This window comes from Dromiciops gliroides, chromosome 4 (genome assembly GCF_019393635.1).
Source record: "Dromiciops gliroides isolate mDroGli1 chromosome 4, mDroGli1.pri, whole genome shotgun sequence".
Lineage (NCBI taxonomy): Eukaryota > Metazoa > Chordata > Mammalia > Microbiotheria > Microbiotheriidae > Dromiciops > Dromiciops gliroides.
The window spans coordinates 58,711,864-58,721,538 of record NC_057864.1 but is presented as its reverse complement, the minus strand read 5'-3'; positions in this window follow the sequence as shown (position 1 = coordinate 58,721,538).

Below are 9,675 nucleotides of genomic sequence, written 5' to 3'. Positions count from 1 at the left end.
GAAATTGTTTTGATAAACTTTTTGAAATTTCTATGTTGAATCTGCATGACTTTATATTTGTGGGCAATTGTGCTTTGCACCTGTACGTGTGATACTGTATATAATTACGTCACACTGATTGAAATCCTTTCCTGTATGGCACTGTGGAAGTAACTTAAAGGACAGTGCTTATGCCTCCTCAGAGACCCCAGAGGACTGTTCTGGATTAGGGACAGGGTCTATGGGTTCCAAATACACCGTGGCCAATTTGTCAAGGATGGTAAATTCTTCAAGGAGGAAGGATGTGGGGAACAAACATTTATTAATTATCTATTATGTGCCAAGTGCTTTATAAACATTATCTCATTTGATCCTCATGACAACCCTGTGAGGTAGTAGATGCTACTATGACCTCCATTTTACAAATGAGGAAACTGAGGCAAACAGGGTTAAGTGACTTGCGCAGGGACTGAGGCCAGATTTGAACTCAGGAAGATGCGCATCCGGACTCCAGGTCTGGCACTCTATCCCCTCGTCACCTAGCAGTTCGTTATTACAGTTTTACCTCCTAGCAAAAGCAGACACAGCAAACTGAAGTTATAACCTGCCTAAAGAACTCTGGGTTCCCTTGGCTGACCTGCATTATCAAACACACCAAGGGGACGGATAGCTCTTATCAATTTCTGCTTCCTCAGTAGCTCCCAGGCATCCCTAGACTACGAAGCACAAGGTCATATTTTGAAAACTAGTACCTGCTTTAGGAGACTAATGGTCAGTGCGGCATCAACACAGCAACGGGCCTCATAATGAGACGGAGCTTTAAAAGGACAATTGTTGCCACCAGTCCATCATTTGTCTTTGTGACCCGATCTTGTCAGAGATGGCACATCCAGTATCCTCGGTAGTTTCTGCCAGAGAAAATAAATGCGTGAGAAGACTGGGGGAGATGAGGAAGAAATAAAGAATGGGGAAGCCAAGAAAGACAGACACTGGTAGCGCAGAAGCAGAGATGGCCCAAGGATCCACCTGGCCCAGAGCTATCTTAAATGACTGTACGAACAGCCCCGGAGACTGAGTGACAGAGCCATGAACTTCCACCATTTCTACAAAGGATTGCTAACCAGAGGAGAGATTATGCACATCCCCAGGGTGAGTCAGGCCTCAAGACTTTGTAGTCACAGTCTTCACTGTCAGCTGTGTCATCTTTGAATACAAAGGATGAGGAGATGGATGGTGTATAGTTAGTTGTGGGTCAGCAAAGGTCAAACTGCCTTTTCCTCTGGCTGGAGCAAGCTGCCTATTTGTACAGTATCCAGGGCGGCTAAGGGGCAGAGTGTCCCCACCCCACTACTTAGTTCAGCAGCCACCTCTGCAAGAGGGGAGCAGGGAGCGAGCTTTCCTCCGCCTTTCTAGGCTGCCTTTGTTGGTAGTTTCCAAGGTGACAAAGTGTTCGGTCTTTCACTGTAAATAAAGAGAGAACCAAAGGGATCTCACCCCTTTCTTTTCCTTTATTAGATTCTGTCATGTTCAGATGCATGCTTCTTAGAGGAGAAGGGAAGGCTGGGGTAGGGAAAAGGCAGCAAGTATTGATGAAGCTCTTTGCTGTGTGCTGGATATGGTGCCACCCTACGGCGGTACAAAGAAAGCAAAAAGACACACACCCAGTCCCAGCCCTGCGGCCTTGGCCAGCCTGGGCTTCTCTCAGAGATGGAGGCCTCGGAGAGAAATGTACCATTGGAAGATGGCGATTGGCATGAGGAGGCATGAATTTCAGCCTCCATTCCTCGGGTACTGTTTTGTTTTTATAGAGACCTGGAATTATGCTGTCAAGAGCAGCCTTATGAGGAGAGTAGCAAGATGCATTGAGGCAAAAGGGGGGGGGGGGAGCAGCTAGGTGGCGCAGTGGATAAAGCATCGGTCCTGGATTCAGAAGGACCTGAATTCAAATGCGACCTCAGACACTTGACACTTACTAGTTGTGTGACCCTGGGCAAGTCACTTAACCCCACTGCCTCACTAAAAAAAAGGGGGGGGCGGGTATTAAGGACATATTGTGTTCTGGGCACCTTGCTAAACATTTGACAAATATCTCCTTTGATTCTCAAAACGACCCTGAGAGGTTAGTGCTATTATAGTCAAGGAAACCAAGGCAGATAGAAGTTGAGTGACCGCACAACTAGTGTCCAAGGACTGATTTGAACTTGGGTCTTCCTGGCTCCAGGCCCAGCACTCTATTCGCAGTGCCTCAGGAAGCCTAATCTCCAGCCTAGGCTCTGCCACTGGCTTCCTCTAAAACTTTGGACAAAGTACTTAACCCCTCAGGGTTCTCCGTGGGTGGAAAGTGAAGGTGTTAGATTTCAGGATTCTTCACCTGTTTTATTTCATGGATCCCTCTGGCACTTTGGTGAAAGCCTAGAGGCTTCTGCTCAGAAAGTTTTTAAATGCACAAAGTAAAATACCCAGAATTACAAGAGAAAACAATTATATCGAAATTATAAAAATATATTTAAAAAATCAAGGTCACAGACCATGGGGGAAGAACCCCCTGGAATAGATGGTTTTTAAGGTTCTTTCCAATTCCGATATTCTTTTATTAGATTGCGATTTATTTCCAACTACTCTCCCTCCGGAATCCTGTGGTCCGGATATTGCTCTCCAAGCAAACCATGCCCATTCCTGGCTCAGACCCTTTCTTTTCCCTGGTTTCTTTATCAGAAAGGCCTTTCCACATCTCTGATCATCTGTCTTGTCCTTCCAGATCACCTCAAGTCTCACCTCCTCCAAAAAGCCATCCCTAAACAGCTCAGCCTCCTGTCAACTCTCCTTCTCCCAAGAGAATTTAGTACAATAGTAGTTCACGTTTCTATAGGACTATAACATTTTCAAAGCACTTTGCATACATTTTCCCATTTAAGTTTCACAACACACCGATGACATAGGTATTATTTTCCCTCATTTTGCAGACTAGGAAACTGAGGCTTTGAGAAGTTAAGTCTCTTTCCCATTGTCTAGAGCTAGGAAGTATCTGAGGTGGGATATGAATCCAGATCTCTCTTCATCCCAAGTCTGAGAATCCTTCCACTTCAACACAGCAGCCTCAGCTACTTAGTTTTTGTGTCTCGGCCTGGCCCTAGGGGCAGCTAGGTGGCACAGCGGATAAAGCACCAGCCCTGAAGTTGGGAGGACCTCAATTCAAATCTCACCTCAGACACTTACTAGCTGTGTGACCTGGGCAAGTCACTTCACTCCCATTGTCTTAAACATCCCAGTTGTCCTGATGTGTATCTTGCCACTGGACCCAGATGGCACTGGAGGAGAGAGTGAAGATAGTGACCTTGCACAGCCTTCCCTCACTTAAATCCAATTCAGTGAAAGTCATGACATCACCCCAACGTCAAGGTCCTCTTCAAGAACAAAGGACCAGGGGCAGTTAGGTGGCGCAGTGGATAGAGCACCGGCCCTGGAGTCAGGAGGACCTGAGTTCAAATCCGGCCTCAGACACTTAACACTTACTAGCTGTATGACCTTGGGCAAGTCACTTAACCCCAATTGCCTCACTTAAAAAAAAAAAAAGAACGAAGGACCAACAACAACAGTCTGGCCCTAAGAGAAGATTATTGTGGTACTGTTTCTCTTTTTACGTTATGCCCAGTTTAACTGGATGCCCTAAGGGCAGGAATTTCTTGGCATCCCTAATCCTAGGCACCAGATTGGACACACAATAGGCTCTTAGTTCAGATTACTGCCTTGTCTGGGTAACAACCTACACCTGCTAAATCCATTGCCGTCAAATTCTGTGCCTCTGAGGGTTATGTTCAGACAAGGCCTGAAGGAAATCTTACTGTGCAGATTCCAGCCCTTTAACTGCCGAGTCAGCTCAGACTGAAGGGGACAGATCATAAAAGAGCCAGGGCAGGCGCTCTGGCTCGCTCTGGCTCGCTCTGGCTCGCTCTCTCCCTCTCTCTTCACCCTTCTCCTTCCTCCTTCTCCCTTAACATCTGCAGCCATAAATATCTTTCATTCTCTTATAGTAAAAACTTTTATTCTATATCACATCTATAACTAAGGAAAGAATCTAGTGTTCATTCAAGTCCTTTGGAATCCAGTTAGGCCCTATATTAGACTCTCTTCTAGGTTTCCTGTTGTCTCTTGTTTGGTACTTAAACCACCAAATAGGATTATAATCTGGTTTCTCAGGGAGGTACATCAGCTCTTTCCAGATATGGGGATGCCCTTTCAGCCCTGATTGCTTCAAAACTTGGGGCATTCGTTTTCCAACAAAGAAATATTTTAAGTCCCCCAAACAATAATTCAGACTGGTTTCACGTCCATATTTTCCTCTTTCTCTTAAAACAACAATTTGGTAGAATCACTTTCACTGGACCATAGTTTCCTCACCTGTAAAACATTCTGTAATTTTAATGCAGCTCACTAAAAATTAAATTCATCTTGATGCAGCAATTCAGATGAGTTTATCACCCTCTGGTGGCATTGTCTGGCATTTCTTTGAAATGTTAGCAAGTCACTTTGACAAATTAGTTAAATCCCAAATATTAGTATTTTACAGATTTTTTTTAGCCATATAGATAACAGAGGTGAGAGGGATTAAAACAAAGAAACAAACAAACTCTGGACTTGGAGTCAGAAGATTTGGGTGGCAGATCCGCCACTTGTTATTTGTGTAACCCTGAGTAAACCTCTGCCTCAGTTTCCCCATCGGTGAACTGAAGTATTGGACTAGGTGACCTTCCGACTCCAAATCTGTGGTCCCATGATCCTCTGAGTCAAGAGCCCATCTCTTAATATTCAGAAATCTCTCCAAAATTTCCCCCTTAGTTGGAAACTTTCTATATTTAACCTCAGTTGAAAAGGGGATTTTTCTCTGTTTATAGTTTTATAATTTTTTAGAGACCATTTGAAGAAAGTCCCTATAGCCCCTTTGGGTTTTATCTTCTTTGAGAGAAGGATCTATTATTCTTCAAAGAAAATGTTACATCTAGCAAGGAGCCTCTTTAATATATACTTTAATATATTTGTTGGAACCCTTAGTGATCATCTAGTCCAACCTCCTCCTTTTACAGACAAGGAAGACTGAGATCTATAGCTGTGAAGTGACTTACCCAGGGCCAAACAGCTAATAAATAGTAGATCTCGGATTTAAACCTAAGTCTCTTGACTCCAATTCTAGTAGAGTTCCTCACGAAGCAGCATGCTGAAAAACTTAATATCCCCACCCATCTTTGCTCATTCAACCAACACTGTTTGAGCACCTGCTGTGCACCAAGTGGGGGAGTTTGTTGTGAGGGACCCGAGGCTGTGCAAAGCTTAGTCCTGCCTTCTGGCATCTTATAATCTAACAAGGGAGATAAAATGGACCCACAAATATCTCTAAAGCAGGGAAAGTCAAGGGTGCATGGGGGAAAGTGTGGAGGAGGCCTGCTTTTGAATCTTATAAGGCTCCAGGGTTCTTCTAGAGCCAAAAATTTATTGCTGAATTTTCAGAGTGAGCATTCACACCTCCAAAATTGTCAAATGCAACACACTAGGGCTTAATTTATTGTTCTGTTGATTAAGAAAGTAATGAAGGAGGGGCGGCTAGGTGGTGCAGTGGATAAAGCACCGCCCTGGATTCAGGAGTACCTGAGTTCAAATCTGGCCTCAGACACTTGACACTTACTAGCTGTGTGACCCTGGGCAAGTCACTTAACCCTCATTGCCCTGCCCCCCCCCCAAAAAAAAGTAATGAGAGAAATGTTAATGATAAAGATTAAGTTTAAGAGTGTGTCAAGCTCCAGTTTTGTTTTGTTTTTTTTCCCCCAGAGCGCTGTTTGTTAAATATTAACCAACATGCCCTTGTGGGCAAGCTTGGACTGTAATTAGCACTGCAAGCATGGATAAATTATTTAGCTATGCCGAGCCTTAGTTTCCTCATCTATAAAATGGAAATGATAACACTTTGCTTACCCAACTGACAGAGTTGTGAGAAAGGCAGTTGGTAAAACAGGAAGCATTGTGAAACCCTGAGTTATTATCTCAACATGTGAAAGGAGAAGGAGAAGCACCTTTATAAGTTGAGAAGACCAAAATGGAAAAACACTTGCAGACTCTTCCAAACAAAGGCACCTTTTTGGAGAGACATCAGAAGATCATGAAAAGCTAATGCCTCTGCTCTGTCTGACATGATTGAGAGGCAAGGGCAGGCCTGGCTTCCCTAGCAGCTGTGCATTCACACCATGAGAGGGACCGTAAATCTTTCATTACCACACACACAGTAAAAGCCTTCTAAAAAGGGTGTTCTAATGCAGTTCTCTTTACAGTAACAACTCAAGAAGGAATGGCCAAAAAAAGCCAACCACATTTTCTCCTGTTTCCATCTCCCAGAAAACTCAGTCACTTCTGACAGAGTATTAACCGCGCCCCCCCCCCCCCACCCCAATATTGCATTTCTGAGCAGGATTAGACGCAAAGCATCAACGGAAACCAAGATGACCTGGCTTAGCACTTCCATGGCACTAGCAACCAGGAATTGCCCCATGAAGTGAACTGAAACCTCAGGGTTAGCTGGGGAGGAACTTAAGTTCGCAGAAAAGTACCCTCTCATAGCAGGAGGCAGATCAATGGCACAGTGGATAGGTTGATAGGCTCGGAGTCAGGAGGACCTGAGTTCAAATCCAGTCTCAGATACTCACTTTGTTGTGTGGCCCTAGGCAAGTCATTTAACCTCTGTTTGCCTTAATCCACTGGAGAAGGAAATAGCAAACCATTCCAGTATCTTTGCAAAGAAAACCCCATGGACTCATGAAGAGTTAAGACACTACCAAACAGCAACAACCCTTTGATAGCACCGGTGGCGAACAATATCACAAAAGCTCAACTCCAGGGGCACTGGCCTTGGATTCAGGAGGACCTGAGTTCAAATCCAGCCTCAGACACTTGACACTTATTAGCTGTGTGACCCTGGGCAAGTCACTTAACCCTCATTGCCCTGCAAAAAAAAAAAAAAAGAAAGAAAAAAAAAAGCTCAACACCTTTTCTCTGGCAAGGCACTTTGGTGGGGAGAAAGCTAATATCTCTAATATCTCTGCTTGGGGCACATAGAAATTAAGTGATATGAGTAGGGTCACAAAGTTGGTGGGTGTTCTTGTTGGGATTTGAACATAGACTACAAAATCCAACATTCTCCCCATTAAACCTTTCTTTTTTTAAAAAAATAACTTAGGGTTACCACCAGTGTTCCTGTTATGACCAAATGTGGAATCTTCACAAGGCAAGAAGATAAGAAATTAAAGAGAGAAAATACAGGACTTGCCCTTGAGAAAAGGAAATGGGACGACTTTGGCTATGAGAAAGAGGTTAACTTCAGTTACTCTGGAAGAGAGAGTAATGCTGATGACTGTGTACAACTCTGCCTCACTGAAATCTAATTCACTTACAAACCAAGACACCACTCTCCTGATGTCATTGGTCTTCATCTAGAACAGAGGGTGAACCACAGCAACAACAGACAACAACAGTTCAAATACAAGTCAAGACTTCACCCTTGTGAGGTCATTGGTTTTCTTTGAAAATAATAAAAAAAATTAATTTTTTAAAAAGAAAATAAAGGAAGAACAATAGGTTAATAACTTCAGTACCAGAGAGCAGACTAGCATGGGTTCATTTTAAAAACACACACACACACACACACACACATACACACACTCTATTTGCAACTGTCTTAGTAAAAGCACAGAACATTGAATAGCATCCAACGTAGCTTTGGGAAGAGCAAACTAAGGCAGACCAATTTAAGTTCCTTCTTTGATAGAGTGACAGGCCTTGGAGATAAGGGAGAAACAATAGATTGAAGTGATCTGGCTTTCTTTTCAACAAACAAAGAAGATACGGTCCAGACAGTGTTCCTGTTATATAGGTACACACCTTGTTGGAAGTTGTCAACGGCGGGGCAATATACTGCATGATGTCCTACAGGGTTTAATATTTAATATCTTGCTTGGTGATTTGAAGTATGGAATTGAGCGGATGTTCATTAAGTTTTCAAATAAAACCAAGTTGGGCAGAATTGATAATGCCCTTGGAAGTAGGAACAGAATTGAAAATGACCTCAGTTCATGAGAATACTGTTCTACTGAAAACAGAATAACAGAGATATAATTCAGGGGGGAAAAGCCCAAGGAGCACAAAGACACAAGGTAGAGAAATAATGTCAAAGGTGTAAACAAAGCAGAAAAGTAACAACAAAATGGAGGCCATGATAGATGACGAGCTGAATTCTAGGGTCTTACAGCATCTTTTTGTTTTTGTTTTGTTTTGTTTTAAAGCCAATGTGGTCATAGGATGAGAGAGTGGTGGCTATGGAGTCAGAGAACCTTGGTTCAAATCGTGGTACTGACTCTTACTCCTTATGTGACTATGGGCAAGTCACTTGGCCTTTCTGGACCTCAGTTTCCTCTTCTGTGAAATGAGGGAGTTAAAAGGGGAGAAAGAAGGGAATGAGCATTTATTAAGCACCTACTATGTGCCAGGCACTATGCTAAGAGTCTTACAAACATTATCTCGTTTGATGCTTCTTCATCCTCTCCAAATTCCCTCCCAACTCTAAATTCTATGATCCTCTATAATCCTTACAACATATTTTCACTGTCTCTGCAGCAAAGATCAATGTACATGAATATTTAACTCTGTAGCAATCTCTTCTAATCCAAGATGTGCTTGCAAATGACTAGATTTATTTCTAAAAATGTATTTCATGTGCATTACGACATCACACAATGTATACAATTGTCAGAGGCTATGGAAGTGAACTTTTCTCCCCCAACTCAGACAACCCTTGAGCTCAAAATACAAATGAGTATTTTTGGCCCAGAGGCCAAGCGCTTCTATTTTTAAAGTTCCGCAATACTGATGCTAGAAAACACTACAATGACAACGTTTGTCTGGGAAGGTTTTGTAACTGTAGCCTTTTAGAATGTGATGGGGAAAAGATGCTGAGTTTGCAAGGTTCCCCTGCTTGTATTTTGCTAGATTCCTAACAGGTCACTAGGAGAAATTGAGTGGCTCAACTCCAACGTGCTTTCTTTCTTTAAAGAATATATACATATATGTATGTGTATATGTATGTGTGTATACATTTACATATATTTATATAAATAAATATATATACACACACACATATATACATATATATTTACATATACTTTTTTTTACAGGGCAATGGGGGTTAAGTGACTTGCCCAGGGTCACATACTTATTCTTAACATACATTTAAAATTGTTTTTGAATTCTGAATTCTCTACTTCCCTCTTGCCCCTCCTTCAAACACTGAAAAAGTAAGCAATGTGATATTAATTATACATGTGAAATCATGTAAAACATTTCCATATTAGCCATTCTACATGTTTTCCAGAGATCCTCTGTATGTAATTTTTTTTTTCTCCAGCAGGTAGATGGGGGCAAAAAATGCCCTGGGGTTGGGAGAGAAGGAAGATCTAAAGTCTGTTCCAGCTCTCAGTCCTGTGCTCTTATGATCAAAAGCCTCCTAGGTACAGGGAATAGAGATGAAGGAAATGGGGGCTTACAAATCAAAGTAAAGTGTCATGGCTAAGGGAGACCACTGGCCCCTCAAGAAGGATGCAATACAAAAAGGGAATAGGCAGCTAGTTGGAAAGGGCCCCTGGTTTGGTAGTGATGCTGATA